The sequence below is a fragment of the Mesoplodon mirus genome (assembly GCF_964341445.2).
Source record: "Mesoplodon mirus genome assembly, chromosome: 5".
Classification (NCBI taxonomy): Eukaryota; Metazoa; Chordata; class Mammalia; order Artiodactyla; family Ziphiidae; genus Mesoplodon; species Mesoplodon mirus.
In genome coordinates this window covers 29,124,542-29,144,872 of record NC_138980.1, presented here as the reverse complement: position 1 = coordinate 29,144,872, position 20,331 = coordinate 29,124,542, and positions in this window count along the sequence as shown.

Sequence of the window (20,331 nt, the reverse complement as noted above, 5' to 3'; positions counted from 1 at the left end):
AACATATTTTATACATATTTTATATAATTATATTTAATGCTGTTCTATAGATATTTATTTTAGATGTTTAGAATTAAATTAAGCAAATGTTAAGAAAACCTTAATATGTTACCTTGGTGCTGAAATCAACATTTGAAATGTTTCACAGCAAAGTGAAGGTGGTGGTTGTGGACACTGACACAGATAGCTACTGAGGATGAAGTAAAATCAGTAAATATATAGAAGAAATCTGGAAAATCATCACTATTTAAAAAAAATATTAGACTAAACATATTTAAGAACATTTAAATGCATGAGATTTAGTGTGCTGTTTTTGTTCTTCTGAAAAATAACATAGAAGTGACTTTTCTTTAAAAAAGTGTAGTTAAAGTAAACTAGGTATAAATCTAAATATGAGATGAACATATAGCTTATAGGACAAATAGACAAAATGGAATTTATCAAACTGAAGCAAAAATCTGTATGTAGCAATTAGGGTTTTACAATAATATATATAATCTTTACCAGCTTTATGGCTGTATAATTGACATACGTATAATAGTTTGTACATATACAAGTATACAGTTTGACAAGTTTTGGTGTAAGTACATACTCAGGAAACATTTAGAAAATTAGGATAAGATCCAAAAGTATCCTTGTACCTGTGTAATCCTTTCATTTCACTCTTCTCTCCATCCCACCACACCCCATCCCATCCCATCCCATCCCATCCCATCCCATCCCATCCCATCCCATCCCATCCCATTCCATCCCATTCCCAGGCAGCCACTTGTCTGCTTTCTGCCTCCACAGATTTGTCTGTACTTCCTAAAACTTTATATATATATGGAATCATAAAGTATGTACCCTTTTTGGGGGACTTCTTTCACTCAGTATAATTATAATTATTTTGACTCATCCATGTCCTAGTGTATATCATTCATTCATTTCTTTTTATTGCTGAGAGTACTCCATCACATAAAAATAGCACAATTATATTATAGAGATATCAATAGGAATGACTTCTGTTGATGGAAATTTTGGTTGTTTCCCATCTTTGTCTATTACAAGTAAAGCCATGATCCTTCATGTTTGTTATGTACATACACTTTCATTTCCCTTGGATAATTCCTGGAAGTGAAATGGCTGAATCATCTGATAGATGTAGGTTTACATGTTTAAGAAACTGCCAAACTCTTTTTCAAAGTGATTATACTTTACATTTGTACCAGCTTTCTGAGAGGTATAGTTCTTCCATATCCTCACCAATGTTTGGTATGACCAGTCTTTAATTTTAGTTGTTTGCCATCTGTTTATCTTTAGCGAAGAGTCTGTTCATATCTTTTGGCAATTTATATCTGGTTATTTTCTTGTTGAGCATCAAAAGTTCTTTTTATACTCTGGAGAGGAGTCCAGTGTCAAATACATGATTTGCAAATGTTTTCTCCCAGTCTGTGGCTTTTCTTTTCATTATCTTTAATATTGATTCTTGATAAAGTAATGTTTTCAACTTTGATGAACTCTAATTTATTATCTGTTTTCTTTTGTGAAATGTTCTTTCAATATCATATCTAAGAAATATTTGCCTATGTCTCCTATGATTTCTTTTAGAAGTTTTATGGTATTAAGTTTTGCATATAAGTCTATAATCCATTTTAAGTTTTTCATATGATGCAAGGTAGTGATCAAAATTATTTTCTTTTTTTTAAACTTTAGAACATCTACTTTTGAGAAGATTGTCCTTTCTCTACTGAACTGTCTTTGCATTTGTGTTCAAAATAAGTTTTCTATATATGTGTGGTCTATTTTGCACACTCCATATATTCCATTGGTCTAACTTAAGCTAATACAATGTTGTTTTTTGTTTTGTTTTGTTTTGTTTTTTACCTTTATAATGAGTCTTGAAATCAGGTTATGTTAGTTTCCTTACTTTGTTCCTCTTTTCAAAGTTGTTTGGAGTTTTCTAGCTCATTTGAATTTACATATGAACTCCAGCATCAGCTTGTCAGGTTTAACAAAACAAAACACAAACTGCTGTGCTTTTCATTGGAATCACATTAAATTAAGTTCAGGAGAATTGACACCTTAATAATAGTGAGTCTTCTGACTCATAAAAACATCACTTATTTAGGCCTTCCTAATTTTTCTCAATAATGTTTGGAAAGTTTCAGATCTTGCACATATTTTGTCACATTTTTGCCTAAATATTTTACATATTTTTGATGCTAATGCAAATGGTCCTTTTAAAAATTCATTTTGATCATTTCTAACATGTAGAAATACAACTGATTTTTATATGGATCTTGTATGCTGTAGCCCTGATAAACTCATTTATTATTTTTGTTAGCTTTTTGCAGATTCTGTTAAATTTTCTATATACATGAGTATGTTATCTTTTGTTAAGAAAATTTTTACTTCTTTTTCAGTCTGGATGCATTTTATTTTTCTTGCCATATTGCACAGAGTAAAACATCATGAGCGATACTGAATACAGGTGGTGAGACTAGGAATCCTTGTTTTATTCCTGATCATAGAGGGAAAGCATTTTATCTTTCACCATTAAGTATAGTGTTAACTGTAGGTTTTCTGTAGATACTTTTTATCAGGTTTAGGCAATTATCCTATATTCCTAGTTTACTGTGAGTTTTTATCAGGAATATATGTTAGATTTTGTTAGATGCTTTCTCTGCATCTATTGAGATGAACATATTGTTTAGAATTTTAGTTTGTTGGTAGGTGAGTAGTATTGATTTTTTAATGTTAAATGCATCTCGTATACCTGGGATAAATTCTACTTAGTTGTGATGGATTATCCCTTTTATGTGTTGTATTTACTTTGCTAATATTTTGTTTAGAATTTTTCCATTTTTGTTTATGCAATACAGTGTTATAGACTATTTTTTGAGAGGGAGCTGTTAAAATTTATGTCTTCCAAGGAATTTAGCCATTTCATTTAAGTTGTAAAATTTACTGGCATAAATATTTTTAAAATAATATTCTTTTAGTGGCCTTTTACTATCTATGTAATCTGTAGTGATAACATCTCTCTCAATCTAGACATTGGTAACTTGTGTCTTCCTTTTTTATTCTTGGTCAATCTCGTTGAAGATTTTTTTTTCTTTTTTTAATCTTTTTAAAAACCAGTTTGGTTTCATTTAGTTTTCTCTATTATTTTCTGTTTGTTTCTTTGATTTTTCTCTCTGATTTTTCTTTTTAATGTTTTCTTCTGTTTACTTTTATCTTAATTTGCTCTTAATTTCCTAGTTTTTATGATAGTAACTGAGGTAATTGACTTGACACATTTATTCTTTACTAATAGAACTGAATGCTGTAAATCCACTCCCCACAATGTAGTGCTTTATCAGCACCTTTCAAATTCTGATATCCACTATTTTCATCTTAATTCCATTTAAAATATTTTTTAATTTTTCTTTTAAATCCTTCTTTGACCCATGAGTTACATTCATTTATATAGATACACTTTTCTATCTGAGATAATTTTTCTTTTCCCTGAAGGACTTTATTCCATTTTTCTTGTAGTATTAATCTGATGGTGATGAATTACTTCAGTCTTTGTATGTTGAAAAAGTCATTATTTTGTCTTCATTTTTTGAAACATTTTTGCTTTGTATAAATTATAGGTTGAAATATTTTTCTTTTCATATTTTAAAGTTATTTCTGTACTGTTTCATCACATGAATTGTTTCAACAGGAAAAGAAATCTGCTCTCATCCTTATCTTTGTTCTTCTGTAGGTAATATATTCCCTCTCCCTCTCCATTTTTTTAAGATTTTCTCCTTAACACTGGATTTTACCAGTTGGACTACTGTATACCTTAGTGTCATTTTCTTCATGCCCTATGTATGTGTGTGTGTGTGTGTGTGTGTGTGTGTGTGTGTGTGTACTTGAGATTCATTGGGCTTCTTGGATCTGTGGGTTGACAATTTTTAAATCAATTTTGGAATACATTTAACTAGTATTTCTTCATCTTCCTCCTTTCACAGTTTCCAATTACACAAATATTAGGCTATTCAAGATCATTCCATAGCTGCTGACCCTCTTTTCATTTTTTTTAATAATTTATTTTTTCTATGGGTTCCATTTTGCATACTTTCTGTTCTAATATCTTCAAGCTTACTAATCTTTTTCTATGCAATGTTTAATCTGTCATTAGTTTCATCCAGTGTATTTTTCCTTTCAGATATTAAAATTTTTACATATGGAGTTTAATTTAGTACTTTAAAAATATATTCCATTTCTCTCCACTTATTTTCAACCTCTTCAACCTATATCAATGTATGAAATACAGTTAATCCTTGAAAACTATAGGGGTTAATCTGTATATAATTTATAGTCTGACCTCCATATCTACAGTTCCTCCACATCTTCAGATTCAACCAACCACCAACCCTGAGTATTTACTATTAAAAAATATTGACATATAAGTGCACCTGCACAGTTCAAACCTGCATTTTTCAAGGGTCATCTGTGTTTATAATGACTCTGTTCATTTCCTTGTCTACTAATTCTAAAAACTGTGTCTGTTCTGGATTATATTTGATTTTTTCCCTCATGATAGGAGTGTCATATTTTCCTGCATTGCATGACTGGTAATATTTCATTGGATCCTAGTCATAGTAAATTGTATCATTTTGGGTTTTGTATATTTTTGAATTTCTATATTCTTGAGTTTTGTTCTAGAATTTAGATAAATTAATTGGAAATTGATCCTTTTGGATCTTGCTACAAGATTTCTTAGTTGGTATGAAACGTGCATTCCTAGAGCTAATTATGTCCACTACGGAATATTCTGTGCTCACATTACTGGGTACTCTGTACAATTCCCTATGAATTAGGGGGTTTTCCAGTGTGCCTAGTGGGGACAGGTATGACTCTTAATGGCCAGTGTGAGTGTCAGACTCTGCCTGAGGTTTTCCTCCTTGTGCAATGACCTGGAAATTCTCTCAAGGCAATAAACTGGGAAACTGTAGGACTCATTTCATTTTTCCCATTTCTCTGGGATCACTGTCTTGCATTGCCTGATAAACCATAGTTTTATATATTTTTTCTTGATTTGTGTTTCTTTCAGATGGGAGAGTACCTAATATTCTATCTTGACTAGAAAGAGATATCTGAATTTATTTTACAAACTCTACTGTTTGGATGATTTAATTCTACCTCATCATAGAATTCACCTATGTGCTGAATTTTTCACAAGGGAGAGAATTTTCATAGTTTTCACGTTTGTTTATATATAAGTCATCATATTGAAGATGGATTCCTTAAGGACCCATGACTTACTATTTTGGTTTTTTTAATCCCTAGAATCTAGCAAAATGCCTAGCATATAGTAGATTTTGATTGTTGGGCCTATATGAATAGAGGACCGAATGAAAGAATGTAAAGGAGAAAATAAAGAGTTTCGTGTTGAATTTCCATCTCTTCTGGACTGAATTGTTTATGTCCCACCAAAGTTCATATGTTGATGCCCCAAAGCCCTAGTGTGGCTGTATTTGGAGATGGAGTCGCTACAGAATTAATGAAGGATAAAGGAGGTCATTTTAGGGTGGTGTACTAATCCAGTAGGATTAGTGTCCTTATAAGAAGAAACACCAGGCAGTTTGCTCTCTCTCCCTCTCCGCATGCACACACAAAAAGGCATGTGACCACACAGTGAGAATGTAGCCATCTACAAGCCAGAAAAAAAGCCTTCACCAGAGAGTGACCATACTAGCTCTTTGATCTCAGACTTCCAGCCTCCAGACTATGAGAAAATAAATTTCTGTTCTTTAAGCCACCCAATCTATGGTATTTTGTTATGGCAGCCTGAGAACACAAATATACCATCTAAACTTGGGAAATATAGAAAAAAAATTGAGAAAAAGTATGAATGGGAATCACTTAAATGATTGAGAGTCTTCATAAGTCCTCTTTAATGACTATAATTTATGAACACTCAATTCTCCAAAACAGAAGTTTTTTATATGTGCCTCTTTTAATAGTCACCTCTTCTTATTTTAATTAAATCATATTAGAGAAGAATATAGTCTGCTTTTTATTTAAAAGGAACTTTCCAAAAAATGACACAATCAGTCCCAGAATAGTAACTTTTTACATTAAACTCACTTCTAGTTGGCATTCCTGAATTTCTGGAACCATGCATCAGAAATGATGTGAAAGAACCTAATGCTGGATGATAATGAAGAGATGGAAATTTTTGCTGTTTTGACCCCAGGTGAAGATAGTTTGCTGTGTACTTCTGAATTATATTTTACATTTTTTATTTGAACATTAACAAGGACACATATCTTAAGAAAAAAAAGTCAGTTATTAAATTGATAATGTTTGAACCTGACTCTTGTTTTGCTGCTTTTTTTTTTTTTAAAGACCATCTAGGATCAGTTTTGTCTTAAATAGACCATAAGAAATGTGTGGACTCTCTGCTGGAGTTGCATTAGAGCCATGGGATTGAAACAAACTTTAAGAAGTCCTCTGGCATATCCTACTATTAATATTTTAAAAATTAACTACTTTAAGAAAGAATTAGTATTAATACTACCCAACACCTTTGTGTGTATACTACTTTTGAGTTTACAAAGCACTGAGAGTTTATAAAGCTCCATAAAATCAATCTTCACTGTAATTCTCAGATATATATGGCAACTAATGGCCTCATTTTACAAATGAGAGAACCGTAGCTGGAAGAGGATAAATGATCTATCTCTGGCCTCCCCATTAAAAAGTGGTAAGGTCAGGTTATAACTCAGACCGTGCTGAGATTTCTGCTCTGGTCCTAGGCCTATATCATGGACAGCTTAATTAATTAACAATTAATTAACAATTGTTGTACAGTACAGATAGGTTATACAGTAGCAAATCCAGATTCATAGCCTACTCTGAAAGAAACCTATCTACTACTTTCAATCTGACATTAACAACATCACCCAAATTAAATTTGATAATATTTAAAATATTATTTTTGAATCAGAAAGGCAGAATTTTTTTCTTAGAATATTATAACTGTGGTCTCACATCGATAGAGGATTGCCAGGAATAGTTCCTCATGACTGATGTGGTAAAGTTTCAAAAAGCTTTAAAATAACTTTTATAGTAATAAAAATTATAGTATTGTAAAGGAACTTTATTTCAGAAAGTTTTCTAAAAGAAATACCATTAGCAATGGACAAATATAACAAATGGTTAATGATCCAAATGGGAGAAGATGGAAGGAGTAATGAGGTATCCTAGAGGAATCTTCTTTTACTTATTAGTTTAAGGAGGATACAGGCTTCAAATTGGGTTCTTGGCAGGGAGGAAGAGAGTGAAATCCTCTTTAATTCCCATGATGCTATTGTGACACTGGATACTGTTTCTCAATTACAACAAAATGCAATATATCAAAGCAACATAGTATGTGGCTTAAAGTAGATGGAAGAATTGTCTAATTCAGAAATAATCTGCTTAAAAATTCTTGTCACTCTTTTCTCCCCTCCCCCATTATATCTTCACACAGTGAAGGTGCTGAGTTACATTATAATTTCATTTGAGTTCAGATTATCATTCTGGGGCACTAGTTACAAATAGCCATATTTTAGATGGCATGAGAAAAACACAGTGTGGCACCTTATCACTGTCAGCCCAAATGGAAATTTCCCGTTTTTCCCTTGATCAGTACTGGTTGGAACACCGTCTGGCACTTGGCTAACACTGAACAACTGGTAGTGATTATTGTTATTACCCAATCTTCCTAAATGAGATTTTGTCAGTTCAGCACTTCACAAAATTTCTTTAACTAATCTGCAGTTCCTTGATTTTGTGAAACCTTCAACTTCATATACCCTGGAAAATACTCTTTTCAGAACTCGATCAAGACACATAGCTACTAGATAAACGTTGTCATTCTAGCAGCTAAGTAGAAAGATTTATAGCACAGTTGACTTGTAAAGCTTAGGGACAATTTACAGAAGACTTGCTAGCCTAGAAATGATTACTGGCCAAATCTTAAAGCTCTGTCCAACATTATTTCTCTGAACACTTTAGAGAGTTTATTTTTCAAACTTATTTACTATTTAGCACACGACTTCATATCACAAAGTTATAAAATATCTGAGACTCTACATTTTCTGACAAAAACATAATATTGTTTAAAATAATTCCTCTAAAAATAAGTTCTCTCTAATTCACGTAGTGTGCATACAGGAAATGAGGTATCTAGGCTCTCAATACATTATGTTTGATGGGATCTTAATTCAGCATTTCCCATATTGGCATGGATAGTATGAAAATGGTGTTCTGTGTTCAAATTAATTTGATAATGGCTTTTAAACAAGAAAAACAAGTTTCTTTACTCCAGAATTTCTTAAAACCTGGGCTGTATGAGTACATATTATAAATCTCCTAGAGGGAGCTAAGGAGTATGCAACATTTGCTGAACACATTTGCCTGTGGAATATACTCTTCAGGCACAATTAGTACCATGTCCTTAAGAAAAAACAGTTGAGGATCTACTGTTTTAGCAAGCAGTCATATTTTTGTGACCTTTCATAAGTGAATCATAGTTCAAATATGGAAACATACAATCTATGAATCACTGTTAATAAGGATACAACTCAGAGGAAAATACATTTTATTATTTCTCAATTATTAGATTATATTATTATACCTCAAATGATCTATAAAAACATAAATAGATTTATTAGGTTTTAGTTTTCCATGGAAAAGCCATAAAATTGCAAGTTAATATTTTACATTACCTAGTGTATTTAATAATTTACAAAATATAAACCACATTTTGTTTTTAAAATTATTAAATAAATAGGGTTTGATATATTTAATATATCTTTTAATTTGGGAAGAAAACCTGAATTATGGATGAGGTACAGAATGAAGATGCAGAATAAAGAAACTAAAATGATACATTATGATGGCAGAGTCAACATCCACCATGTTTCTTGCTCACCTGTAAAAGTTCTTAAAATAAACAATGAAGAATTTAATTGTCCAGCAAAAAAGGAAAAATAATATAAAATGAAGGAGGACCTTGTTGACTAATACTGAACTTGTATCAATATGAGCAGGGATTTTTTACATGCAGGGTGAAGTACAATCCTCATCATACGTTTACCACTGGAAAGATTAGAATTCAGGGACTGGCTTTGGGTAGATGTTTCAAAGTCTAAAAAGACATTAAGAGGTTGATGTTGAAGAATTAATAGATTAATTTTTTGAAAATAAGATCTCATAACGAAAGCTTGAGAAGTCAGAGTTAATTAACTTTGGGAAATTTGAATGAGGGTAGACATAACTATTTTCAGAATGATTCTGACTCAATCATTCTAAGTGATAAGGAACTAAGAATATAACCATCACTAACACTGGAAGAAAAATAAGAATATAGCTTGGGAACATTCTTGGTATTTTAGATAGAAAAGAGGAGCATGAACTATTTAATACAAACCTGTGATGTAGATGGTAATTATTTATTATTGAAATTCTATACTATCCTTTTTTGAAAAAAATGCATAAATATATATACACACATAAACATATGCATATATGCAATACATAAATATTGAATATATATATTCAATAGAAAGTTAAAATCTTCAGATGTTAGTTGCTACCTTAACATTAGTTAGGAGTCTGCACAAGTGAGAATAATTTAATTTATGGACAACTCAATCAACCCAAGGTTTTAATGATCAGTTTAACAGTGGAAAATTAGACAAAGCAGAGAAAGGGAAGAATTATGATAAAGAGTAACAACAGCAGCAATGACCAACTTTAAAGTGTGCTTTGCAGTACAGGGCAGTGAAATTGTATGAGTTTAGAATTAGGTTTGATTCATAATTCTACTTTATTCATTTATTAACTTATTAGTATTCATTTTAAAAGGACTAATAATCTCTATGAATAATTTCATATACAAAATGTGGAGAGTAATACATATATCCTTCATAGGATTATTAGAAGAATTAGATATCCTGTAGATAAAATATCTGGCTAATAATAATATCACTGTTTATTGATAATCTGCTATGTGTTTCAAAATTAATTTTGTGGAGAAGTTAATTGAGACTCAGAAAAATTGAGGTACAAGTAACAAGAGAAGTGCCTGAGATCTGAATCCAGCTCTCCTGACTTCTAATTCAGTACCCTGTCTACTACACCAGAGCAACTTCTCTTTATCTTCTATAGTTCATCATAGTTTCACATTTCCTTTGTTGAGAATTTTTCATTTTTTAACCTTATTATATTTTTATGTATTATCTTTATTCATAAATTATAAGCTTTTAAAAGCTCATCCATATTTATCTCTCTCATTTTATTGCAAAGATGATTTAAATATCATAGATGTTCCAAAATGCCTATTGAATGAATAAAATAATGAATTAGAAAAGAATGGCTACAATAATTAAAGTCCCCTTCAATGGATCCAAGAACCCAACTAATTCTGAATTCTTCTTTAGTGAATGTTACACTGATGTGAGCTTGCAGAAATTAAAATCATTATAAATATCTCAACTTTACCTTTTGGCAAACACTACTTAGATATGTACTCATAATGCTAATTTGAACTTTACATTTAATGCTTCTTTATTCCCATTGACACTAGCACTAATTTTCCACAGTACTTGAAAGTTTAGAACTATTGTAATTGCAGAACAAAAATTAACAGAAAAAAAAAATTCAGTCCCACATTTTTAGCAGGCTCTCATGCAGTTAGTTAATAAAATGCTGAAAAATATACCAAGCAACATTTTGGAACAAATATCAAAAAAAAAAAAAAATTCCTCTATGGACACATATTGCACATTTAAAATCTTAATTGAGATGTATGAAGTTAATCATTAAATTGCAATAGGAAGACAGAGTCTTCTCTGGTTAACAAATAGATTACCTTTCTAAAGGAGTTATGTGTGTATGTGTATATATATATGAATATCATATATACAAAGGGTATTATAATGTGGTTGGTATTATGCTAGAAAAGATAGATTATAAATTTCAAATAATATTTTAAGAAACAAACATTAAAATCTTGGAGAACTATTTTAAAGAAAGGAAAGAAAATGAGAAGTTTGCTTCTGATTTTGTCAAAGTTACAAAATCCGAGGAAAGGAATTGGGCTGAATCATTTCTCTAACCTACAATTGAAAGCTGATGGGAAACAGATGAGTGATGATTACTATGAAGAGATGACAGCAAATGAAATGGAGACATCTGAAAGTACTCAAGCTCACACCGCTAAATGGTGGCATATGTAAATTCTATTGTAGTCTTTGAAAGCTTATGATTAAGTGCTCAAACAGCACAGTAGCAAATCTTTTCCTCTCCTACAGTCCATGTTGAATTCTTCATGCTAATTAGTATTAGGGGCAAATGTCACATATGGATTTAAGTGGAAATTTCTGAAGGATATAAAATACAGATTCTGTATTTGATTGAAAATTGTTGAAGAGAAGCACAAGGAAAAAAATCACCCTGTATGGAGATTGTTAAGACAAAATCAATAGCCCTTTGGGGGACCCTATTAATTTAATTTTATCCAGGCTCATGTATAACACCTAACATTTTTGTGAAACTGCAGTCCTAACAATACAGAGCCAGTCAGAATACAGAAATGAAATATCACACTAGGAGACCAGGGAATGTTAATATACGGTTATAACCAATATCTAACTAAGGGAGCCAACCAATGTATAGATAATCAGTTTTTCCTTTAGCTGCCTTCATTATTCTTACATATTCCTATTTTCTTTTAAGTACAGAAAGTGTTTAGTAATTGTTCTGTTTTTAGCTAGTACTTTTGATTTTTGGCAGAAATATCAAGCCATAGGAGCTCATTCAAGGTATTGTCAAAAACCCATGACAATCAGAATAAATGAGATTATTTAATCTATATACAAGTGTTATTGTATATTCAATAAAACACTCTATATTAGGGATTGTGTGGATCTAAAAGAATTATAATATGAGATCTGTTACTGTAAAATGCTTGTAATTTAAGTGGATATATAAGATAAAATGAATCTTCCATCTATCAGCTGTAGCCAATAAGTACATAAGTAATCTTATGTATTCATTCCTCTCATTCAATCACAAAGTCCTCTTGGCATGATCTTTAAAATTTATTTCAAATCTTTCCATATCTTTGCCAGCACTACACTCTAAGTTTCCATTATTCTCTCCAGGAATAATGTCAGAGCTTTCTAAAAGATAACTATGTTGACTGTCCACCTCCCCCCCCCCCTTTCTTACTTCCCTCTTCTAGTTAATTCATCCTATAAAAACAGGAAGAGTAACATTTTCAAGATAAATTATTTCCCTACTGGAACTCCATCCCTGATTTTCCACCAAACTTGGAATAAATCCAAACTCATAGCCATGGCCTTTATGGCTTTAAATGAATTCACCTCTCCCTATCTATTCAAACTTACTTCCTACCACTTTTACTTTCTCCCATTGTATGATCCATATAAACCTTCTTTCTGGTTCTGAATAAAGTGTATTTATAATTTCTCTAGGATCTTTACACTAGCTATGTGCTTTAACTAGAATGTCTCAGCTTAAACATTTTCTCCTTTTGTAAGCTGTATTATTTAAATAGTGCTGTATAACAAATTATACCATCAATTAATTACTTAAAACAAACATTTATTATACCACAGTTTCTATGGATCAGAAATGACTTAGAGTGGTTTAATTGAGTTACTCTGGCTTAGGGTCTCTCACAAGTTATGGCCAAGATATCAGCCAGAGCTACAGCTTGACTAGAGGAGGATTCACTTCCATGCTCCCTCCTGTGGCTGTTGGAAGGCCTCAGGTATTCACTTGTTATTGACCAGAGACAGTTTCTCATCAAATGGGTCTCTCCATAGGGCTTTGTAAAACATGGCAGCTAGTATCCCTCAGACTGAGCCAGCAAAAGAGGGAGAGCCCTCTCTTCCAGCTCAAGATGAGAGTCATAGTCTTCTTTTTAGCAAAGTCTTGGAGAAATGACATTTTATCACTTTTACTTAATTCTATTTATTAGAATCTACTCAAAACTCTAACCCACGCTCAAGGAGAAGGTTTTATGCAAGAGTGTAAACACCAACAAGTAAGGATCATTTGCGACAATCTGTCTACATCAGTCTGTCCTAAGACCCTCAATAATTCATGTTTTTCCCATATGCAAAATACACCACAACCCAAGGTTTCCAAAAGTCTATCACAAGAAGAGCTTAAAATTCAGAATCTCTTTGTTTAAGTCTGGTGTAGATGTGGATGAGGCTCCTCAAAAGTAGCTACTTAAATACAGCTATTTGAGTGTGGTTCCCCTTGATCTGTAGAATTATGAAACTAAAGAGACAATACATGCTCTCCCTCCACACACATTCAAAATACTGTGGTGAGACAGGCAAAGTATAGTTATTACAAACATCCATCTTCAAGAATGAGGCACAAAGAAGTCACTGGTCCATAGCAATTCTGAAATCCATTCAGGTAAATGCTGAAAGTTCCTTAATCAGTTTTCAAATCTTGAAAAATTTTTAGATGCTCAGCTCTACACTCTGAGGTCTTGGTTCTACTCTCTGATTATTCTTTCTTTTTCATGAAAGGCATCGTGTGCTTTCAGATTAGTAGCTTACTCAGCCTACTTCCTGCCAGTAGAATTGTGGGGGTCCAACTACCTCTTTCCTTTTATACTATTACTCTGTCTCCTTCACTCTATGGTAGTAGTACTTCTACTAATATAATTCTTTCAAAAACTTTGTGGGCCACCTATGAATCTCATTGGCATTTACTCAAAAGCTGCATCTACAGAACTCTCCTAGACACCCCTCCTTAACAAAGAGTTCTCCTCAGATGATTGCTGAACAATGCCTGTAAACTTTTTAAAGATCTTATTGCTTAACTGAGAGAATCTGTGAGACACATCTTTGATCTCTCTAGGGACTTTTTGTGTGATTGATTAGTACACTGAGACAAAACCTTTGGGCTTTTGTAGGTCTTAACAAAAGTTTCACAGTCACATCATCAGCTTCTTCTTTAGACCATGTTTTTCAAGCAATATCCTGGATTTGATGTTTTCTCAGAGACATTTACTTATTTTTATCATCATTTGCTGTGTGGAGAGACTGAGAATCTTCAAAAGCATCAAGCCATGACTAGTTTTGTTTACCAGTCCTCCCTCTATTTAACTCTCTCATCTTGCATTTTACTTTAAGCAACAAAAAGAAACCACATGGCATTTTCAACACTTTGTTTTGAAATCCCCTTAGCTATAACACCTAGTTCTTTGGGAACTTTATCTATCACATTGTCAATTGGCCTTCTAGTAGATGACTTTGTTCTTGGCATTGACCTTTTGTCACTTGAATATTGAAAGCTGGCTATGTCTAACTTATGAACTCTGATTCCAAATGAATCTGCTTTTCTAGATTACCTTTTCATTTGTGAGCCACACAGAGGTACACAATGTATTGCCAAGCCCACCGTCAAAACAGGCCACCTTTTATTCATTCTAAACTTCAGGCATATCCTGTTGCTCATCAAAAACTACTGGTTCAGGTTCATCATGATTTCTAAATGTGAGATACAACTGATATAAAGGCACAAACTTGCCCCTGTATTGTGGATGGATATATTTGCCAAGAAGGACGTGAGGTTATCTTTGTTGCATGAAAGTAGCTGCAGATGTCCCTTAAGAATTCAGACTTGATGATGCAGATCAAATCCCACAATACAAAGCCATGATTACAACACAAACTCCCTATAGAACCTAAAAAGACCAAAGAACTGCCTAGTGATCCAGTTATTTCAAGAAATTTCTATTGTAAACAAATTCAGCTTATATCCTTAAAAATTGTCAAAATGAAGCCAAAAGTAGTCTCAAGAAGTCATATCTAATATAATATTTTGGTAAAGAAATCATTCAAAGCCAAATAGGTAAATAAATTACTCTGACTTTACTACATGAAGTGGGGAGGAGAGGATCAGGAAGGAGGGAACAGGGACATGGTATAATATTGATGACATTTATATGGTCAGGCCACTCAAGATAGGGGTTCTCTTACTCTCTGAACATCCCCTGCTCAACCACTGCCTGCTTCACCTATACACTACTCACACGACTGAACTTCCTACATGCTTGCCCCAGGCCCAGGCTACTGATTGTCCTTATCAAAGGAGTAGTATGGGTCCTGGTAACTAATGCGCCAAACTTATGTAATTCCCTCTATAACTGGCAATCTACACCCCCTACCATCCATTAAGCCACTGGTGTCTCTGTTGCTGACTCCAGGCTTCTTCTTTGGTCTTAAACTGGGCAAATGTAGGCCTTAGAGGCCTGCTGGGTGCAGCCCAACAGTTGGCAGAGCCAGCCAGGAGATCAAGGAAACTCTTGTGAGCACTGAGATGTTGGGAAACACAGGATGGGGAATGGAATGTTGCAGGGGTTGTCCACTAGCTTGTGGGGCATGAAAGTTGTGGGTTTTATCCCCGAGTGGCCGGCCATTCACACGTGGGGTCCAAAAGTTGAGGGGGTAATCCTGAAAGTTGCAGGGGTAGTACTGCAGTGGATGTCTACTAGTATGTGGGACCCTGTAGTGGCTGTGCATGATGAATGGGGGCTGCCAAGAGATCTGGAGAACAATGGCCCCTCATGGCTCTGCTATTGTATCAAAGTGAGCCTTCTGTATTTGGTTAAGGTAGCTCTCTGGAAGGAATTGTTATTTCTCTTCCTGTACCTTTGAGATGTATATGATCTACCTGGGTTCTCAGGAACTTTAATCTAATCATATGTGATCTCTAAGAGTAAATGAACAAAAAGGAGCAAGGATTTTAAAATTCTTTATGGGAATAATTATGTTTTGGGAATGTCTATCTAAAATAGTCTCTCAAGATTTTTGTAACTTGAAACTAAACTAAATTACATGAAGAGAATTCATTGACTAAGTCATTTCAAAAAAGGTAAAATATTGGAATATTAATTGCTGGGCAGGTCTAAGTTTATCTACTTTTGCCTGCTTAGGAGAATAAGACTAAAGCATTAAGCTTTCCAATCAGGAAATGCACAATTGTTTTTTGGTTTTTGCGAGAGATTAAGGTTTTTAAGGGTTAAGATTATAATCAGTCATAATTCTAGTTACTATAACCAAGTTTCTTTATCACTTACATTGTGATAATATGTTTAACTGTGACTTTTTAAGTCTTTTGTCTTTTGTAGACAGTTATTGTTGTACTCTGATGCTTTTGCAAAAGTGCTTCACCTTCCAGATTCATAGGAACGACCTTTTGACAATGACAGGTCTCTGATAAATTTCAGATTACACTTCAGAACTGGGTAAAAACTTAAATAATCCTAAAGGAAAACCTGATGGCTTCATAAAAAGTTAATGGAAGGATTGGTTACTGAGTGAACTGGTGAATATGGTTATAATATTTATGGGTTTTGTCTGGAAAGTTTTGATCTGTGTTTTCCAGATAGAGGGATGCCCTTCTCCTCAAGTTAGTTGTGACTTACAGCAATTGGGTAAACTACTCCTGAGGGTAGAATTGAAACATTTTTCTTTTCTCTCTACCCAGTCCCTCCAAAAACTGGGACTCTTGGTTTCTGAGCAGCCTTATCAGGTGAATGGGAAAGACTGTCTCCTGGCATGTGCACGAATCTTGATATTTGGGATACCTCTAGAAGACAGAAATCCACTGAGGTGGAGGCTTATGGCAGGCTTTTGTCTTGGCATTCCTGGCCTTGAGAGGCCTTTGGGGAATTCAGTCTGAGACTCCTGAGGACTTCTACCTCAGCCAGCTTGAAGGAGCTGATATGGTCAATTGCAAACAAACTAGTTTTGATTTGCTGTGTTTGGTGGAGATGAGGGTTATTTCAGAGAGAAAAAAGACTATATTTTAGGGGATGTTAAATTCTAGTTCTGATAGTTAAGGTCTGTATTTATGACAGGTATTGTGTTAACCACGCTTTTTCCCTGATGTTCTGAATGGAAAGAAAATTATCTAGCGAAATTTTCACAGATTATAACTACTCATGAAATGTGACACTGCTTGCTTTAAGTCTGCTGCTAATAGCACATGTGCAATGCTTCTGTGACAATTGAGTGTAAGTGATAAAATGTATAGCCTATAAAGTGTTTCCCCATTAACATATCTCTGAGCCTGTTCATGAGATCAGCGTAGTTTTCCTCCAAAGTGAGTGACTAGGTGAAAATAAAGGAGACGTAACAGCGAGGGACATGATCTGAACCTGAGGTAAGAGCCAGCACCCCAGCATTGAGGGATGGATATTTTAAGCATCATTGCTTTCTAACAAGATTTGCAAACAAAAGGGGAAATGATGGAATATATGCACATATTCAGGTATGGGGGAAGTCAGAGGGCTTATGCATGTATTAACTTAAATTTTACCACCCATTTATGATAAAAACCCTGCAGAAAGTAGGCATAGAGGGAATTTACCTCAACATAATAAAGGCCATATATGACAAACCCACAGCCAACATCGTCCTCAATGGTGAAAAACGGAAAGCATTTCCACTAAGATCAGGAAAAAGACAAGGTTGCCCACTCTCACAACTATTATTCAACATAGTTTTGGAAGTTTTAGCCCCAACAATCAGATATGAAAAAGAAATACAAGGAATCCAAATCGGAAAAGAAGAAGTAAAGCTGTCACTGTTTGCAGATGACATGATACTATACATAGAGAATCCTAAAGATGCTACCAGAAAACTACTAGAGCTAAACAATGAATTTGGTAAAGTAGCAGGATACAAAATTAATATACAGAAATCTCTGGCATTCCTATACACTAATGGTAAAAAATCTGAATGTGAAATTAAGAAAACACTCCCATTTACCATTGCAACAAAAAGAAAAAAAATATCTAGGAATAAACCTACCTAAAGGAGACAAAAGACCTGTATGCAGAAAATTATAAGACACTGATGAAAGAAATTAAAGATGATACAAATAGATGGAGAGATATACCATGTTGTTGGATTGGAAGACTCAACATTGTGAAAATGACTCTACTACCCAAAGCAATCTACAGATTCAATGCAATCCCTATCAGACTACCACTGGCATTTTTCACAGAACTAGAACAAAAAATTTCACATTTTTTATGGAAACACAAAAGACCCCAAATAGCCAAATCAATCTTGAGAACGAAAAACGGAGTTGGAGGAATCAGGCTCCCTGACCTCATACTATACTACAAAGCTACAGTAATCAAGACAGTATGGTACTGGCACAAAAACAGAAATCTAGATCAATGGAACAGGGTAGAAAGCCCAGAGATAAACCCACACACATATGGTCACCTTATCTTTGATAAAGGAGGCAGGAATGTACAGTGGAGAAAGGACAGCCTATTGAATAATTGGTGCTGGGAAAACTGGACAGGTACATGTAAAAGTATGAGATTAGAACACTCCCTACCACCATACACTAAAATAAGCTCAAAATGGATTAAAGACCTAAATGTAAGGCCAGAAACTATCAAACTCTTAGAGGAAAACATAGGCAGAACACTCTAAGACATAAATCACAGCAAGATCCTTTTGGACCCACCTCCTAGAGAAATGGAAATAAAAACAAAAATAAACAAATGGGACCTAATGAAACTTCAAAGCTTTGCACAGCAAAGGAAACCATAAAGAAGACCAAAAGACAACCCTCAGAATGGGAGAAAATATTTGCAAATGAAGCAACTTTGTCAGTTGGATTAATCTCCAAAATTTACAAACAACACATGCAGCTCAATAACAAAAAAGCCAACAACCAAATCCAAAAATGGGCAGAAGACCTGAATAGACATTTCTCCAGAGAAGACATACAGATTGCCAACAAACACATGAAAGAATGCTCAACATCATTAATCATTAGAGAAATGCAAATCAAAACTACAAAGAGGTATCATCTCACACCAGTCAAAATGGCCATCAGCAAAAAGTCTAGAAACAATAAATGCTGGAGAGGGTGTGGAGAAAAGGGAACACTCTTGCACTACTGGTGGGAATGTAAATTGATACAGCCACTATGGAGAACAGTATGTAGGTTCCTTAAAAAACTAAAAATAAACTACCATATGACCCAGCAATCCCACTGCTGGACATATACCCTGAGAAACCCATAATTCAAATAGAGTCATGTACCAAAATGTTCATTGTAGCTCTATTTACAATAGCCAGGAGATGGAAACAACCTAAGTGTCCATCATCGGATGAATGGATAAAGAAGATGTGGCACATATATACAATGTAATATTACTCAGCCATAAAAGGAAACGAAATTGAGTTATTTGTAGTGAGGTGCATGGATCTAGAGTCTGTCATACAGAGTGACGTAAGTCAGAAAGAGAAAGACAAATACCATATGCTAACACATATATATGGAATCTAAGAAAAAAATGTCATGAAGAACGTAGGGGTAAGATGGGAATAAAGACACAGACCTAGTAGAGAATGGACTTGAGGATATGGGGAGGGGGAAGCGTAAGCTGTGACAAAGTGAGAGTGGTGTGGACATATATACACTACAAATGTAAAATAGATAGTGGGAAGCAGCCGCATAGCACAAGGAGATCAGCTCGGTGCTTTGTGAACACCTGGAGGGGTGGGATAGGGAGGGTGGGAGGGAGGGAGATGCAAGAGGGAAGAGATATGGGAGCATATGCATATGTATAATTGATTCACTTTGTTATAAAGCAGAAACTATCACACCATTCTAAAGCAATTATACTCCAATAAAGATGTAAAAAAAAAAAAAAAACTAAACATAGAATTACCATATGACCCAGCAATCCCACTACTGGGCACATACCCTGAGAAAACCCTAGTGAAAAAGACACATGCACCGCACCCCAATGTTCAATGCAGCACTATTTACAATAGCCAGGTCATGGAAGCAACCTAAATGCCCATCAACAGATGAATGGATAAAGAAGATGTGGTACATATATACAATGTAATATTACTCAGCCATAAAAAGGAACGTAATTGGTTCATTTGTTGAGACGTGGATGAATCTAGAGACTGTCATACAGAGTGAAGTAAGTCAGAAAGAGAAAAACAAATATCACATATTAATGCATGTATGTGGAACCGAGAAAAATGGTACAGATGGACTGGTTTGCAGGGCAGAAATTGAGACACATGTGGAGAACAGATGTATGGACACTAGGGGAGGAAAGTGGCAGTGGGCAGGGTTGAGGTGACGAATTGGGAGATTGGGATTGACATGTATACACTGATGTGTATGAAATGGATGACTAATAAGAACCTGCAGTATATAAAAAAAAATAGTGAGGGAAGCTGTGTATGTGGGTAAGGTAGGAGGTCTATGGGAGCT